This window comes from Loxodonta africana, chromosome 12 (assembly GCF_030014295.1).
Source record: "Loxodonta africana isolate mLoxAfr1 chromosome 12, mLoxAfr1.hap2, whole genome shotgun sequence".
NCBI classification, from domain to species: domain Eukaryota; kingdom Metazoa; phylum Chordata; class Mammalia; order Proboscidea; family Elephantidae; genus Loxodonta; species Loxodonta africana.
The window spans coordinates 47,312,577-47,330,535 of record NC_087353.1 but is presented as its reverse complement, the minus strand read 5'-3'; the positions used below and the strand labels follow the sequence as shown (position 1 = coordinate 47,330,535).

At 39.8% G+C, this 17,959-nt stretch overlaps 1 protein-coding gene across 6 annotated transcripts in view; it reads right to left on the bottom strand.

Annotated features, from left to right (window-relative positions):
- The window catches only part of USP8 (ubiquitin specific peptidase 8), a 98,027-nt gene extending 86,634 nt beyond the window's left edge, over positions 1–11,393 (bottom strand). For 2 of the 6 annotated variants that reach the window (XM_023539484.2, XM_064295198.1), the window contains exon 1: positions 11,258–11,392. The gene's annotated coding sequence lies outside the window, so the exon portion shown is untranslated. Of the gene's footprint in view, positions 1–10,703 lie in introns of all 6 variants that reach the window. The other 4 variants (XM_064295194.1, XM_064295197.1, XM_064295196.1 and 1 more) reach the window with 3 other exon arrangements.
- Positions 11,394–17,959: the final 6,566 nt, after the last annotated feature.

Here is a 17,959-nt window from a genome sequence, read left to right as displayed (position 1 = left end):
GTTTTCCGTCACCTCATATGCATGCGAACTGCATTGAGAAATGATTAAGAAAGACCAAAGAAGAATCAATGCCTTTGAATTATGGTGTTGGTGAAGAAAACTCAGTGTATCATGGACTCCCAGAACAACAAACAAGTCTGTCTTGGAGGAGATACAGCCAGAATGCTGCCTAGAAGCAAGGACGGTGAGATTTCATCTCATGCACTGTGGGTATGTTATCAAGAGGGGCCAGTCCCTGGAGGACAACATGCTTGGTAAAGCAGAGGGTCAGCGAAAAAGAGGAAGACCCTCAGTGAGATGGACTGACACAGTGGCTACAGCAATGGGCTCAAACATAGCAAAAAATGTGAGGATGTCGTGGGACTGGGCAGCGTTTCATTCTGTTGTACAAAGTGTTGCTATTAGTTGGAGTTGAATGGACAGTACGTAACAACAACAGGGTGATCTTGGAAGGCATCATGGAAAAGACAGTATTTGATCTAAGTCTTGGTGGGAGAAGTCTTTTGGCACAGATGAGGAACAGTATAAGGAAAGAATCAAGAAAGTAAAGAACATCTTTGGGAACCAGCCTTTAAAGAGAATGAACGAGGATATCCTGAGCAGCGAAGCCTGAAAAAATAGTCTATGAACAGATAATGGAAGGTCTTGAATGTCATGCTAAAGCATTTACTTTGTTTTCTAAAGGTATCAGGGAGCCATAGTAGCGCTGTGAAGAAGGGAGTTAGGTGACCCAAACTGATGACAGTATAAAGTTAGGCTTTAAGGGGCTGGAAAAGGAAGTATGCTAGTAGTTATGTATTATAACGATCCAAAGGAAAGATGATGAAGGTCAGAACTAGGGCAGTGGAGATGGAAAGGAGGCAGATACAAGAGACATTACAAAGGTAGGACTACAAAAAAAAAAAAAATAATAATTAAACACAGGGAGGGAAAGTACAGGGATAAAATTACGTCAGGAAGGTTTTTAGCAAGGGTTTCTAAGAGAAAGATTATACTTTTTTAACATTACCATTTCTGCCCTTATTTGATTTCTCAGAATAGTTCAAATAAGTAACAACCTTCTCTGATAATCTCTAGTCTGTCACATGACCACAGTTGTTTCTATTTTCATTAACAAAATTATATATTTTAAGTTATGCTGTCAAATAATGATGCCTCTTGTTAAATATACTTTCAGCATTGTTTTAATTGCTATTTCAGCCTTTACAATCACATGCATTTCTGCATAAGTCAAAGCGAAGATAAAAGGTATTTTTCCCTAATCAGGTGAGAAAGCAAAAAAGGATACATATGCAACTTAAATTTACATGAAGTTTAATATTTTAAAGTTTTGACAAGTGATTCTGCTGCATTTGCTGTTAAAGAAATCTCAAGATAAAACTGACAAAATAAATCAAGGTCAGAGTGACTAAATGAATTCAGTTTCCTTGTGTTGGCTGCAACAGTAAAAACAAAAACAAAAAAAAACAGCAGCAGCAACAAACACATTGATACTTACGCAAGAATGTTCAATAAATACAGAATGCAAATAATTTCTAGAATCTACTTATTTACATCTAGAACTAAGTATAATACATGCCCCATTAAAACTACACTATGCTTCTAAAAGGATTGTAAGTAAAAAAAACACTAACTATATGCAAGAAAAATTGAAGTTCTTCTATGAACAAAAAATAAAATCTCTCTCTCTCTCTCAAAATCTCTCCCCCTTGACCCCTCTAACATCCTGCTGATCCTTCCAAAGAGAAAGAGTAGGAATTACACAGGAAAAGTAAAGGTTGAGGTTTGCAGTCATTCAAACCAGTCCTGATTATCTTAACTAGGGCTTTACACCAATCACTGCTGAGTCCTTGGCAAAGCTGGAAAGAAGGCAAGTGCTGTCTTTGTTGGCCACCTACCATCTTCCCCTCTTCAGTACTCATTACATCCTCTGTCTACCTTAAATCTCTACTCTAATTCTAGTTAAAATGCCACAGACAAGTAAATATTGATGAAATAGTCTGTTTTAAAGTAATGCTAAAGTGTTAAGAAGGCTCAACTCTCTCAGAAATTAATCACTGAAAAAGCTTCTGGTATTTTCTGACTTTAATATACTATGTTCCTAGCGTTATTTGATTTCTTGACTGCTGCTTCCATGGGTGTTGATTATGGATCCAAGTAAAACGAAATTCTTAACATTTTCAATCTTTTCTCCGTTTATCATGATGTTGTTTATTGGTCCAGCTGTGAGGACTTTTGTTTTATGTTGAGGTGTAATCCATACTGAATACTGCAGTCGCTGATCTTCATCAGTAAGTGCTTCAAGTCCTCTTCATTTTCAGCAAGCAAAGTTGTGTCATCTGCATGTCAAAGGTTGTTAATGAGTCTTCCTCCAATTCTGATACCACCTTATTCCTCATACAGTCCAGCATCTCAGATTTGCTCAGCATATAGATTAAATAGGTATGGCGAAAGGATACAAACCTGATGTACACCTTTCCTGACTTTAAACCACACATTACCCCCTTGTTCTGTTCAAACAACTGCCTCTTGATGTACAGGTTCCTCATGAGCACAATTAAGTGTTCTAGAATTCCCATTCTTCCCAATGTTATCCATAATTTGTTATGATCCATGCAGTCAAACGCCTCTGCATAGTCAATAAAACACCGGTAAAGATCTTTCTGGTATTCTCTGCTTTCAGCCAGGATTCATCTGGCATCAGCAATGATACCTCTGGTTCCACATACTCTTCTGAATCCAGCTTGAATTTCTGGCAGCTCCTTGTTGACACTGCTGCAGCTGCTTCTGAACGATCTTCAATAAAAGTTTACTTGCGTGTGATATTAATAAAATTGTGTGATAATTTCCACATTTGGTGGGATCTCCTTTCTTGTGAATAGGCATAAATATGGATCTCTTCCAGTCAGTTGGCCAGGTAGCTGTCTTCCAAATTTCTTGGCATAGATGAGTGAGCACTTCCAGTGCTGCATCTGTTTGTTGAAACATCTCAATTGATATTCCTTCAATTTCTGGATCCTTGTTTTTCGCCAATGCCTTCGGTGCAGCTTGGACTTCTTCCTTCAGTACCATGGGTTCCTGATCAAATGCTACCTCCTGAACTGGCTGAACACTGACCAATTCTTTTTGGTATAGTGACTCTGTGTATTCCTTCCATCTTCTTTTGATGCTTTTTGCGTCGTTTAATATTTTCTCCATAGAATCCTTTAATATCGCAACTCACAGCTTGAATTTTTTCTTCAGTTCTTTCAGCTTGAGAAATACTGAATGCATTGCATTGGGCAAATCTGCTCCAAAACAAGTCTCTAAAGTGTTAAAAATCAAATATGTCACCTTGAAGACCAAGGTGCACCTGACCCAAGCCATGGTGTTTCAGTCACTTACCACACATGCCAAAGCTGGACGATGAATAAGAAAGACAGAAGAACTGATGCCTTTGAATTATGGTATTGGCAAAGAATACTGAATATACCATGGACTGCCAAAAGAACAAACAAATCTGTTTTGGAAGAAGTACAACCAGAATGCTCCTTAGAAGCAAGGACGGCAAGACTGCATCTCACATACTTTGGACATGCAATCAGGCGGGATCAGCTCCCGGAGAACGACATCTTGCTTGGTAGAGGGTAAGTGAAAAAGAAAAAGACCCTCAATGAGATGGATTGAAATCAGTTTCTGGTGTATGTGTCTATAGATGTATATACATGTAACACTGGGCAGAAATATATTTCATACTATAGGTTAGAATAAAAAAATATGAAAGTCCTGTGCTACAGCAATGTTGCTCAAAGTATGATCCACATACCGGTAGCTCGATGGAGAACTGTTACCGGCCTATAATAAATAAGAAGTTTGTGACAGAATTAAGTCAATTATGCACACTGACCTTTGTATAACAGCAAGACTTTCTTGATGAAGACAGCAGGGTGCTTATTTATATTCTGGCGCAAGCCCCTTATCTCATCACTGACCATAACAAACAGTTCAGAGACTGGCTTTGAGTAGCACTGCTCTAATAGTATAGAGACTATGTATGACAGGGCTTCTGATCTCAAACGTCTTAGTCTAATCACCAGGACTAGTTACTAACAGTGCTCATTAAATAATAAGCTAACAATTAGTTGCTAAACTATACATTAGTATGTGACTCCAGTCACTGGGAAGTCATAAGGAGAAGAAAAATCAGTGTAGCTAGAAAGATGAAGTTCCTCCCAGCCCAGAACACACTCTCTTCTGTGCTGGCTTCTCTTCCTTCAGGAGCCAACTTAAATTCCATCTCTTTCATCCTTGACGGTCCCAATTCTTGTGGTTCATTTCTTGGTCTAAATCCTATAGTACTTGTGTCTTAGTTATCCAGTGCTGCTATAACAGAAATATCACAAATGGGCAGCTTTAACAAAAAGAAATTTTTTTCCCACAGTTCAGGTGGCTAGAAATCTGAATTCAGTGTGCCGGCTCTAAGGGAAGGCTCTCCTTTTGTCAGCTCTGGAAGGAAGGTCTTTATTCCTTGACTCCTTGGTGATCCTTCATGTGGCTTGGCATGTATCTTCCCCCATCTTTGCTTCTCTAGTTTGCTTGTTTAACATCTTTTATACCTCAAAACAAATAGACTCAAAACATACCCTACACTTATCCTGTCTCATTAGCATAACAAAGAGCCCATTCCCAAGTGGGATTATAATCACAGACACAGAGGTTAGGATTTACAACACATATTTTTGGGGGGCACAGTTCAATCCAGAACAGCTTGCTGTCTATATTGTACCTTTAGTACAGTATCCAAAACCCAACCAAACCCAGTGCCGCCTTGTCGATTCTGACTCATAGTGACCCTACAGTACAGGATTTGGACCAAATGACAATAACTAGGTTTTAAGACTCTCGTGCTTCATAAGCAGGCAGTGCTCGTGATGATGTGATGAAGACAGGGACAAAACTGGCTCTAAGGATAGGATTTAGCTAAGAAGAAGGTGTGAAGGGCATTCAGAAGAGGGAGATATTATGAACAAAGGCACAAAATTAGAAATTAGTAACGGGAGGGCAATGAAAAAGTAAGGAATACTACAGGATTACTGGGAAATAATCAATTGGGCCAAGAGAATACACTAGCATGTCTTTATATCCCTGGCTTCTACCTCAATGGTCTTCACACAGACCCACCAAAAAAATCCACTGCATCGAGTTGATTTTGACTCACAGCAACCCCATAGGGTTTCCAAAGCTGTAAATCTTTACGGAAGCAGACTGCCACATCTTTCTCCTGCAGAGCCGCTGGGAGTTTTGAATCAACAACCTTTTGATTAGCAGTTGAACGCTTTAACCACTGCACCACAACATTTAACAACTGTTGGCTAAAAATAACAATGAAATTAGGGAGGTGAGATGGGCTCATATTATAGAGTACTTCCGAAGTCATCTGAATTGTTTATATTTGATTGACCAGGCAATAAGACAGAAAAAGAATATCTTAAGGAAGACAATTGGGGATATGCAAGACAGATTATTAGGAAAGATGGGACAAGGGAATGACACTATAGAAATGAATTGCGAGGCCACTGCAGAAAACACAAAAAAGCAGAAACAACGCTTTGGTCTGCAGAATATCTTCTCTCTCTCTCTCTCTCTCTCTCTCACACACACACACACACAATTTTCTACCCTGAGAAATGTGAAGAATGGTAGTGCTGTTAACAAAAAAAGAACACTGTGGTTTAAAATTTTAATTAATTTACAGCAGGGCTTCCCAGCACTACTGACACTTTGGACTTAAAACTTCGATGTGGGAGGATGCCCATGCATTGCAAGGCGTTTAGCAGCATTCCTGTTCTCTACCCACTAGATACCCTTAGCAACACATCCCTAGTTGTGACTACCAAAAATTTCTCCAGACTTTTCCAAATGTCCCTGAGGGCAAAATCAGCCCCAATTAAGAACCACTGATTTACAGAAAAGTAGGTAATTCAATTCTGAACATGCTGACTATATGCTGAAGGAACAACATCTAAAGAAAGATGTCATGATAGGGCGATACAAATGTAATTAGAGACCAGGTCTAAAGATACCAGATATTAAAATGTATATCAACTATTAATGCACTGATGTTAATTTTGATAATCTCTATTGTTTTGGAAGATAATGAAGTACTGACACTGAAAAGATACATAGCATAGAATTTGTTTTAAAATAATCCTAGTTACTTTGCTTTAATGTATGTTTTAAAATGTGTACAACAGTTTTTCTTAATTTTATTTATTTTGTGGCTATTGAGAATTGGCACAGCAAAATGCACACCAACCAATTCAAGTCTCTAAACGTACAATTTAGTGACATCGATTATGCTCTTCGAGTTGTGCAACCATTCTCACCCTCCTTTTCTGAATTGTTCCTCCTCCATTAACATAAACTCATTGCCCTCTAAAGTTCCTATCTAATCTTTTGAGTTGCTGTTGCAATTTGTTCCCAGAGATATATCTTAAAGGAGCACAATGCTTAAGACAGACACTCTCTACTAGTTAAGATAAGCCATTGCTTGGTTTTAAGAAGACCTTAGGGGATATTTTTGGTTTAATGTTTAGAGATTATCTCAGGGCAATAGTTTTGGGGGTTTGTCAAGCCTCCATGGATCCAAGAAGTCTAGAGTCCAAAAGAATTTGAAATTCTGTTCTATATTTCCCCCCTTTTGATCAGGATTCTTCCACAGACTCTTCGATCAAAATGTTCAGTAAAGGCCGCCACGCAGCATCCAGTTCTTCTGGTTTCACGGCAAAGGAGACAGTTGTTCACAGAGGCAATTAGCCACGCATTCCATATCCTCCTCCTATTCCTGACTCTCCTCCTTCTTCTGTTGGTCCAGGTGAATAGGAATAGGCCTTGGGCGGCCTCCTGCATTCTTTTAAGACCCCAAGCACTACACAGTGTACTAGGAGGTAGAAAAGAAGCACTAAACACCTTATTAGGCCAATTAACTGGTATGTCCCATGAAACCATGACCCTAAACCTTCAAACCAAGGAACCAAATCACATAAGATGCTTGGCTGTACCTAAGCAGCCTCAGCAGCAGCTTTTTAAAAAACTGTTGTAAATATCTATCACACAGCTTTTGCCGATTCAACTTTTTACAGGTGTACAACTTCTTGACAACACTTAAAATGATCGGCTGTGCAGCCCTACCTTAGCCAATGTGATTTTTCCATCGCCATAGACTGAAACTCAGTACTCTATAAGCAATAACCCTCATTTTTCCCCCTCTCCCCCAACCCTGGTAACCACTAATAAACTTTGGTCTCTATATATTTGCCTTTCCCCATCTTTTTATATAAGTGAGGTCACACAATATTTGTCCTTTTGTGACTGACTTATTTCACTCAGCATAATGTCCTCAAGCTCCATGCATATGGCAACATGTATCAAGACTTCATTTCTCCCACTGGCTGAACAGTGTTCTACTGTATGTATGTACCACAAAAAAGTGTATAATAGTTTTAAAAATATGGACATCATTTACACTAGTAATTAAAATCAGGAGAATGGATCACCCAGGATATGAGTTCTTATTTGTCTAGAGCTGACAAAGTACTTGAAGGGCCCAGAATGGTGGGTCCAAAGGAGGCATGATCCAATAAAGGGAAACAGAAGGAGCTACTAGAATGAAGGAAAACCAGAAAAGTACAATACTATGGAAACCAAGGAAAGAAAAAATTCCAAGGAACTTTTACAAAGTTCTTACAGTGCTTAAAAAGAGAGTGTGTGTGTAAAATAACTACCCCTAACTCTAAAGAGTGATTTTACAAACTGGCTTCAACTTGGTAAACACTTAGAATATCTGCTATACACAAGGAGTCCCTGGGTAGTGCAAATGGTGAGCACACTAGGCTGCTTACTGAATGTTTGGAGGGTCCAGGCCACCCACAGGCACCTCAGAGGAAAGACCTGGCAATCTACTTCTGAAAAATCAGCCACTGAAAATACTATGGAGCACAATTCTACTCTGACACCATGCAGCTGCCATGCAGAATCGACTAGATGGCAACTGGCTTACTGGTTACTATACACAAGGTCCAGCATTGGGAGCTACAAAGAATGTTATCTCCTAACAGTTTCTACCTCTTGGAGCACTGGTGGTGCAGTGGTTAAGAGCTTGGGTGCTAACTAAAAGGTCGGCAGTTCAAATCCACCAGCCGCTCCTTGGAAACCCTATGGGGTAGTTCTGCCCTGTCGCTATGAGTTGAAATCGACTCAACGGCAACGAGTTTTTTGGTTTATACACAAGGTGCAGCGTTGGGAGCTTTAGAGAACACAAAGAATGTATCTCCTAAGAAAGTTTCTACCTCTTAAGATGAAATATAAGTACACAGTATTAATATAAAACAAAGTACAATATGCTTAGCACCATAAACAGGCACTAACAAACTATTGCAGAATCTGTTATTTTATTAAAGACCATTCCCAAAAACAAACAGAAGGATAACTGTTTCCCAGAATAGATGTCTACTACATTTATACATTTTTTTTATATTTATAACCGTAATCTATTTCTTATCTCCTCTTCATCATTATCTGCTTCACTTTTTTTTTTTAACAGATACAAAACCGATGAGTACGGAACCAGATCATGCTTAAAACAAAGGAAACAAAACAAACCCACTGCTGCCAAGTCGATTCCAACTCACAGCAACCCTACAGGACAGAGCAGAACTGCCCCATAGGGCTCCCAAAGGTGTAATCTTTACAGAAGCAGACTGCCACATCTCCTGCGAAGAAGCTGGTGAGTCTGAACATTCAACCTTTCAGTTAGCAGCTTACTATGCATTAAAAAAAAAAAAAAAACTAGTTCTCAATCCTTGCTGTACATTAGAATCACCTGGAGAATTTTAAAATACTGATGCCCAGACCTCATCATTTACCAATAATAAATTTAGTATTATGGAAATGTAAGTCTTAGTTTCATACTAATCATATAACTTTGCGCAAATTCCTTAAATCCTCCCCAACACTACCACCACCACCACCAATCCTCAGTTACTTTCATCTGCAAAAGGGGAATGATGCCATCTCCTTCTATAGGGTTATTGTAGGTAACAAATTAATATATACATAAAAATGCTCTGAATATTGTAACATGCCATGAAGGTATAACGCATTACAGTTAAAGTCAGTGGAAAAGTACTTTATTCTGCATCTACTATATAAATCCAAACATTAGCCCAATACAACTTTTTCATAATTATGATAGGCTAAGGATGGCCACGCTATGAGTCGGAATCGAATTGATGGCAATGGGTTTGGTTTTTTAAGGATGGACACAAATTCTTTAACGTTCTTCCCATTAAAAGGTAGGAGTTTATCATTTGGTGGAGGGCTCTTTGATTGGTCTGACCAACAGAGTATGTTGGAAATAACAGTGTCAATTTCTTGGTCCAGACTTTAAGAGGCTGGCAGTTTCCACTTCCTGCATCTTAAAGCATTTGCTCCTGGAACCCAACTGTCATGCTGTGAGAAGTCCAAGCCACATAAAAAGACTACATGTAAGCACTCCAGTTGACATTCCTAGCTGAAATCCCAGCCAACATCAACTGCTATCCATGTAGGTCAGCCATCTTGGATGTTCAGCCCAGTTTTCAGACTCCAAACCCCAGCTGCTCATCTCACTACAAATGTGTAAGAACCACCCAGCTGAGTCCAGTCAGCCCAGAGAAACATGTTAGGTAATAATAAAGTGTACTTTCAAACCACTATGCTTTGGAGTGATTTGTTACACAGCAATAGGTAAATGGAACAGTAAACAAGATATTTTTAAATGCTTCCTTAATTATATTTAAACTTAGTAGCAACTCACATTTTCATGAATGTCTTTCCTTTGACCTCTATAAAAATGAGTGCATTTTCATGTAGAAAAACTTCGTAATAAAATATGCTGGACATTGTATGGAAAAAAATCTGATACGGCTTTTTTACTTTATAAGTCATTTTAGTTCTGTCCCATTATGTTCACATTTACAAACAAATGCCCATAATGATTAATAAAGTTTAAGTATATAAAATGCTAATAACACATCTTTAAAGGAGTTTTGTTAGTTTTTCTCCTGCAGTCTTTTCAAAAAATACAATACACACCTATGTGCATAATTTCAATGATGTTAGCTTTTTTTTTTTTTTTTAACTATTACAGGATCCTTACTATCTAATTTTAATGTGTCACAAGAAAAGGAATACACATTTCAAGGCAGCTGTACCAACATGATAAAGACAGCACAACCTACATTACCTGTCAGATAAACTGGCTCAAATACTGTGAAGTCGTAAGAAACTGAAAATCCATCATGAATGACATTCATCCATGAATCTTAAACAGATTCTGTCGAAATGAAAAACTGCTTAGCTAGCAAAGCTGCAGAACAAGCCTAGAATGGGAACACTTCCTTAACAAATTTCACTTGACATTTTAATGGTTGCAGCAAGATACACACAAAATTAAAGATGCTTGCAGATTCAGAAAGAGTAGCATCCTTTAGTTCGGCATCCCTTTCATGTGAAACCCTCAGCACTCTTAAGACATGTTAATTTCCTCAGATTCCGCAACAACTCTGTGAGTCAGGTACATGTTTCGTTAGTAATTAAATGGCTTGTTACAAGGTCGCAGAATGAATTGGAGGCAAGAAATAAACCCAGGAGTGTGGTCTATAGCTTTATATATAAATACGTACCACTGCAGTTTAGAGTTCTGTTAATTTCCAAGATGAAGCTGAGATGAAATTAACTTGCCCAACAACTCTAGGATACAAGACACATTTTAAGAAAAAATAGCTGTCTTTGGGGAAGTCATAGTTATAACTCTGATGAGCTTACAGTCTTCAGCCATACTTGGCACTTGACTGAAAGCAAGCGTGACTGGGCCAAAGTAGGGATTGGGAAACACCGAGGGGCTGTAATAAGGCCTGGGATTGTAGACAGCAAAAAACCGGAAAACGGAAGCAAGAGGAGGGAGGTCAAAGTAGGGTCTGGGTGTCCAGAAGGGAGGAGAAATGGTCAAGGCCACCTTCTCGGACAAGAAAATCTGAGTCCACACGAAACTCACTGAGCATTCCTATGCGGGCAGCGGAAAAAGCTGAGGTTGGGCCCTTCCTCCAAAAGCTGGTTTTATGTTTCGGGGCTGTCCTAACCCTCTCCGTGGACAGTGTTTGTCTTCCGAGTGACCAGTAGCTGGCGGGAGGAAAAGGAGCTCACTGCGGCCGACTTCCCTTCCCAACCCCGAACTCACCGTGGTATCGGGCGCGCTTCACTAAGGCCGGCCTTCTAGCCGAAGGCCCATCTTCCCCAACCCCAAGAACAACCAGCTTTCGCTACCCCGACGGAAGCCAGCCCCGTTCATGCCCTTTTCCCGATTTGCACTGCGTCGCGATGCGACGCGTCGCATCTCAAGACGTCACCGTGGGGTGGGGCTTCGCGCGTATGCGTGCGCGCGCGACTTGCTTCTCAGCCCCTCCCCGCCCCTGCCCGAAGAGCTAGGGCTGTAGATGGCGAGGGAGGACGTCTGAGTGGGCGGCGGGGGCGGTGCCCAGGCTGCGCCTAGCTGGATGGGGTTTGGCGGCCGGCCCTCATCTTACTCCCTAAGTTCCAGAATGGACGTAATCATAAAACGCAACCAAGGAAAAAAATATTCACAACTGTGCGTATCTTTTGAGGGTGGACGGTAGGAAAGAAGCTGTGTTTTCCCCTGCTGAGCACCTTGATTAATTTGGGTATGCAGTAAATCTCAGAGCTGAGTTTGAAAGTAGGAACTAAAGGAAGACAGAGAAGACTTTAGGCCGAAGACAATGTGAGAGAGAGATTGAGGGCCAGCATGTGAAGCGAAAGACGCAGAGAAGCCGTAGGAGTGGATTTACCAATGATAAAAAGTCTCCGATGATGAGTGGCAGAAAGGTTTTAGTGAATAAGGCTGTTTAGCATTCTCCTAAAGTTATTTGTGTTGCTGTGATTTTTTTTTGTGTGTGTGTGATATAATACTTCCCCCCAATAAGCGGACTTTCCCTCTCTACTTGCCTAAAACTTCAGTCAAGTTGACTGAAACACTAGTTACCCGCATGAATTTTTGTGAACACTAAGGGAAATTTCCACATGTGGGTCAACTGGTGCAGAAGAGAAACTGGGCACGAGAGGACAAGATGATGCCAAAACTGAATTAAGGTGATAAAAACAGGAAAAACAAGAATGTTCCTTGAGAACTCAGAGATCTTGGCGTGGACTTTGGACTGTTCAAAATTTGTGGAATGAGAGTTCTTAAGGAGCAGAGTCACCTGTTCATTGAATTTATCATAGACCCTGGTTCTTTTTCAGGACAGGCAGCAGTATCTCTTGTACTTAGAATCCAAGTGCTGGTCACTAGCTGTTGAGGCACGGCCTATATTTAACCATTGCTTCAATTCAAGGACCATCCAGCATAAGGAGTAGTCCAAAACTCAACCTGATTCATCCTCCATTTGTTCCACAAGTATTTTCTGAATACATGTTCTATGCCAGACATTGTTATATAGACTCAGGATATAAAGTCCTTGCCCCACACAGAGCTTTCTTACATTCTGGTAGGGGAGACAGATGAAAAGCAAATACACATACACTATGTCTGGTGTTATTAAGTCTTAAAAAGAAAAAGAAGGTAAGGTGCCAACAAGGACAGAGAGGTGCTATTTTTGATGGGATAGTCAGGGAAGGCCTCTCTGAAAGGACATTTCCACAGAGCCTTCAGTGAAGAGAGGGAACAAGCCGTGGCTACATGTGGGAGAAGAGCACCCAGGCAGTGGGAGCAGTACGGGTGAAGGCAGGCAGGAAAAGGCTGATGTGCTGGAGGAATGGCAAGGAGACCAGTATGGCTGACATAGAGCATATTGAAACATGATAGGAGATGACCTCAGAAGGTGGAGCATAGATTATGCAAGGCCTTGGAAGCCACTGAGACATGCTTATCTCAGAATAACACGAGAAGTGACTCACTGCAAATATTTTAAGAAAAATTTAGCTTTCATGCATATGATACAATTTACAACACTGTGTACAAATTTTCTTCTCAGTTGTTTTTTAGCCACGGCACAAGTTTCAGTTGTTCCTTCACTAATCAGTCATTCTTCACTATCCATCTCTTTTTTTGTCTCCCCAAATCATAATGATTATCACATTGGGTCAGTTGCATGGCCCGTCAAACTCAGCATTTTATCTCCAGACAAATGGTGGAAGGTCTTGGCTGTCCTCCTGGATGGTTCAAAGGTCAGGTGCTTGGCACTCTCTATTTTGCAATTTCTGCCTTAAACCTTCGTTTAAATTTTCTGTTCTTTTCTATCATTTTTTAATGTAATTAATTTTTGTTGTTGAGAATACACACAGCAGAACATATACAAATTCAAGTTTCTACATGTACGATTCAGTGACATTGATTACATTCTTTTAGTTACGTAACCATTATCACCCTCCTTTTCTGAGTTGTTCCTCTCCCTTTAACATAAACTCACTGCCTGAATTTCCTACCTAATCTTTTGAGTTGCCACTGTCAATTTGATCACATGTAACTACTCACTCTTTACACTTCACTAGGACACTATCAGTCGTTAGTTTATCTTAACTTTAAAAAAATCTACTGTATCACCGCTTAGGATGATACGAGTTCTACTTTTTATGTGAAAGTATATTTCTATCTAATTGGCATAAACTTACTTAGTTGTTTTAGGAATAACCCCTCATTCTATGATTTCAGGATTTAGTGAACAACTTCATGTGTACCTTTTTCATCCTTTTATTATTTACAGACTTAAAAACCAGTTGCTGTTGAATCAATTCCAACTCATGGTGACTCCATGTGTGTTAGAGTAGAACTGTGCTCCATAGGGTTTTCAGTGGCTGATTTTTCTGAAGTAGATTGTCAGGCTTTTCTTTCAGGCACCTCTGGGAGGACTTGAACTTCCAACCTTTTGATTAGCAGCAGAGCTTGTTAACTCTTTGCACCACCCAGGGACTCTTTACAGACTTAGGTCACTTCTCATCTCTGCCTTTGTTTTTCTACGTAGACCGAAGAGTTCTGATTGTTGTGCTGTCCTTCAACTGTTTGCCATTCTAACTATTACTTTATCGTCTTCTAGCTCTGCTCTGATTCTGTTAGATTTTTCTCACAAATGTGATTTTCAGAATCCAGTATTACAAATAATGGTGCACATGGTTTTATCCCATATGAGAGAGTTTTAGTTTGTTGACCCGACCCCAAAATTTTCACTTACTTGACTTTTTGACTTAGGTCATCAAGGAGTTACTCAAGAAATATTTCTGCAATTTTATCATGCTACATTAACTGGCAAAAAGAGAATCCCATTCAAAAGCCATAGAAACTGGCGCTGTAAGTATATTAAATTGAGATCATAGAGTCAACACACATGCTTAAACTTTTTCTATATATTAAGTTTTAGCGATAATGACATCTTAAGGAAGCATCTAATTTAAATATACTTTAATTAATTCAAAATTATAAACAAAATTCCTGGAATTTATTACCATTGCTATGACTCTTATGGAGCCCTGGTGGCACAGTGGTTAAGAGCTTGGCTGCTAACCAAAAGGTTGGCAGTTTGAATCCACCAGCGGCTCCTTGGAAACCCTATGAGGCAGTTCTACTCTGTCCTATAGGGTCTCTATGAGTTGGAATTGACTCGATGGCAACGGGTATATGACTCTTAAACTACCTAAAGTAACGTAATGCTGTCTGTGGGAGTAGGGGTGTGGTTTTTGATGAAGAGTTTATTTCTTTCAAGTCGTTGGTAAGTATATTAAATAATACACGCCTAGTGGTTTTCAGGTGTGCGTCAGGGTTGTATCCTTTCACCATACCTATTCAATCTATATGCTGAGCAAATAATCCGAGAAGCTGGACTATATGAAGAAGAACGGGGCACCAGGATTGGAGGAACACTCATTAACAACCTGTGTTATGCAGATGACACAACCTGGCTTGCTGAAAGTGAAAAGGACTTGAAGCACTTACTAATGAAGATCAAAGACCACAGCATTCAGTATGCATTGCACCTCAACATAAAGAAAACAAAAATCCTCACAACTGGACCAATGAGCAACATCATGATAAACAGGGAAAAGATTGAAGTTGCCAAGGATTTCATTTGACTGGGATCCACAATTAACACTTATGGAAGCAGCAGTCAAGAAATCAAAAGAAGCATTGCATTGGGTAAATCTGCTGCAGAGGACCTCTTTAAAATGTTGAAAAGCAGGGGTGTCACCTTGAAGACTAAGGTGCGCCCGACCCAAGCCATGGTATTTTCAATCACGTCATGTGCACGTGAAAGCTGGACAAGGAATAAGGAAGACCAAAGAAGAATTGATGCCTTTGAATTGTGGCGTTGGGGAAGAATATTGAATATACCATGGACTGCCAAAAGAGCGAACAAATCTGTCTTGGAAGAAGTACAGTCAGAATGCTCCTTAGAAGCAGGCATGGTGAGACTGCATCTTACATACTTTGGATGTGTTGTCAGACGGGATCAGTCCCTGGAGAAGGACATCATGCTTGGCAAAATACAGCGTCAGTGGAAAAGAGGGAGACCCTCAACGAAGTGGATTGACACAGTGGCTGCAACAATGCGCTCAAGCATAGCAACGATTGTAAGGATGGTGCAGGTTAGGGCAATGTTTCGTTCTATTGTGTATAGGGTCGTTATGAGTTGGAACCTATTTGATGGCACCTAACAACAACAATAACAGTGGTTTTCAAACTTTAAGATTGTCAAGTGATATGTGGCTCAAAAAACACTACAGCAACACACAATGCAGGCACAAAACAAAAAGTCAGAGACTCAGATCTGGGAGCCTGTGGCTGGGAATGCATGGATAGTTGAGCTTGAGCCTGACAAGACTGGATGCCTGATCGGGAGTGTTCCAGAAGAGGGATCCTGACTCCTGTTACCTCACATATATCTGAAGAAGTTGGGGGGAGCAGGGATCACCTGGCGGATTTGAAAACTGTGAGTTTTTGTATTAGAGTTACACTCTTGTTTGCTTAAGAAACAAGCCACTCAACAACTCAACAACAACAACAAAATAAATAAAATTTAGGAAAAAAGAAAAAAGCCGTGTCACCAATCTGAGGTGTTTTCCTTGTTAACAGTGGTTTCTACCAGAAGCCTGACAGCCTCCCTGCTGAGCCAGCTTGTTGCTAGGCTGCCTGATGAGAGCCAACAGTGCCCATGTTATCCAGCAGACAGACTAGTAGGTCTCTCCTGAAGTGTGCATAAGAACCAACCTCTGGGATTATGATTCAGTAGGTAAGGGGAGGGACACATGAATTCGTATTTTAAAGTGTCCAGCATGATTCTGATGCAGCTGGTCACGGACTCACTCCACCTGAAACATTACTTCATCTAGTCATGAGAAAACATTCCCTTCCATCTGAATTTATTTTTAAAATAGTTGTTTGTGAAAGATCTCGTGAAAGGCATTTGAAATTTTAACTAGCTAACTAGATTCTTTATACAGTTACTGGAGAGTTTATAATTTTATCCTCGAAATATTTTAAGTTTTACTTTTTTGTAATTCATTTTCTTTTTGCTGTTGAGAATATACACAGCAGAACATACACCATTTCAACAATTTCTGCATGTACAATTCAGTGATATTGATTACATTCTTCAAGTTGTACAACCATCCTGAGTTGTTCCTCCCCCATTAGCATAAACTAGCTGCCCCCTAAGTTTCCTATCTGACCTTTCAAGTGCTGTTGTTCCATATAGATAGATCTTAAAAGAGCACAGTGCTGAAGGCAGGCATTGTTTACTAAAAAAAAAAAATTAGTTAAGCTAAATTATTATTTGGTTTTAAGAAGACTTCAGAGGATATTTTTGGTTTAAGGTTCAAAGATTATCTTAGGGCAATAGTTTCAGGAGTTCATCTGGTCTCCATGGCTCCTGAAAGACTGGATTCCATGAGAATTTGAAATTCTGTTCTGTGTTTTCCCTCTTTCGATCAGGATTCTTCTACAGTATCTTTGATCAAAATGCTCAGTAATGGCAGCCAGGCACCATCCAGTTCTTCTGGTCTGATGGCAAAGGAGGCAGTTGTTCATGGAGGCAATTAGCCATACATTCCATTTCCTCTTCTATCCCTGACTCTACTTCTTCCTCTGTTGATCCAGATGAATAGAGACCCATTGTTGTGACTAGGATGGCTGCTTGAAAGCATTTAAGAACCAAGGCACTATGCAATGAACTAGGAGATAGAACAGAAGCACTGAACATTTTATTAGGCCAGTTAACAGGGATGTCCCATGAAACCATGACCCTAAACCTACAAACCAAGGGACCAAATTCCATGAGGTGTTTGGTTGTACATAAGCAACCTCAGAAACTGCTTTTTTTTGGTCATCATTGTAAATATATCTATCACATGCATTTTGCCTATTCAATTTATTGACAGCAGTTACATTAATCAGCTACAGAACCCTACCCTTACTCAATATGACTTTTTTCCATTACCGTAAACTAAAACTCATTACTCCATAAGCAATAGCCCCCCATCCTTCCTCCTCCCTCCCATCCCTGGTAACCACTAAGAAATTTTGGTCTCCATACATTTGCCTGTTTTTATCTTTTTATATAAGTGAGGTCATACCATATTTGTCCTTTTGTGATTGACTTATTTCACTCAGCATGTCTTCAAGATCCATCCATATTATAGCACATATCAAGACTTCATTTCTCCTATTGACTGTGTAGTGTTCCATTGTATATATGTACCACATTTTGTTTATCCATTCATCTGCTGATGGGCATTTAGGTTGTTTCTACCTTTTGGCCATTGTGAATAGTGCTGCAGTGAACATTAGTGTAGAAATTCTGTTTGAGTCTCTGCTTTCAAGGCTTTTGGGTATATTCCTAGAAAGTGGAATTGCTGGGTCATATATAGCATTTCTATGAGT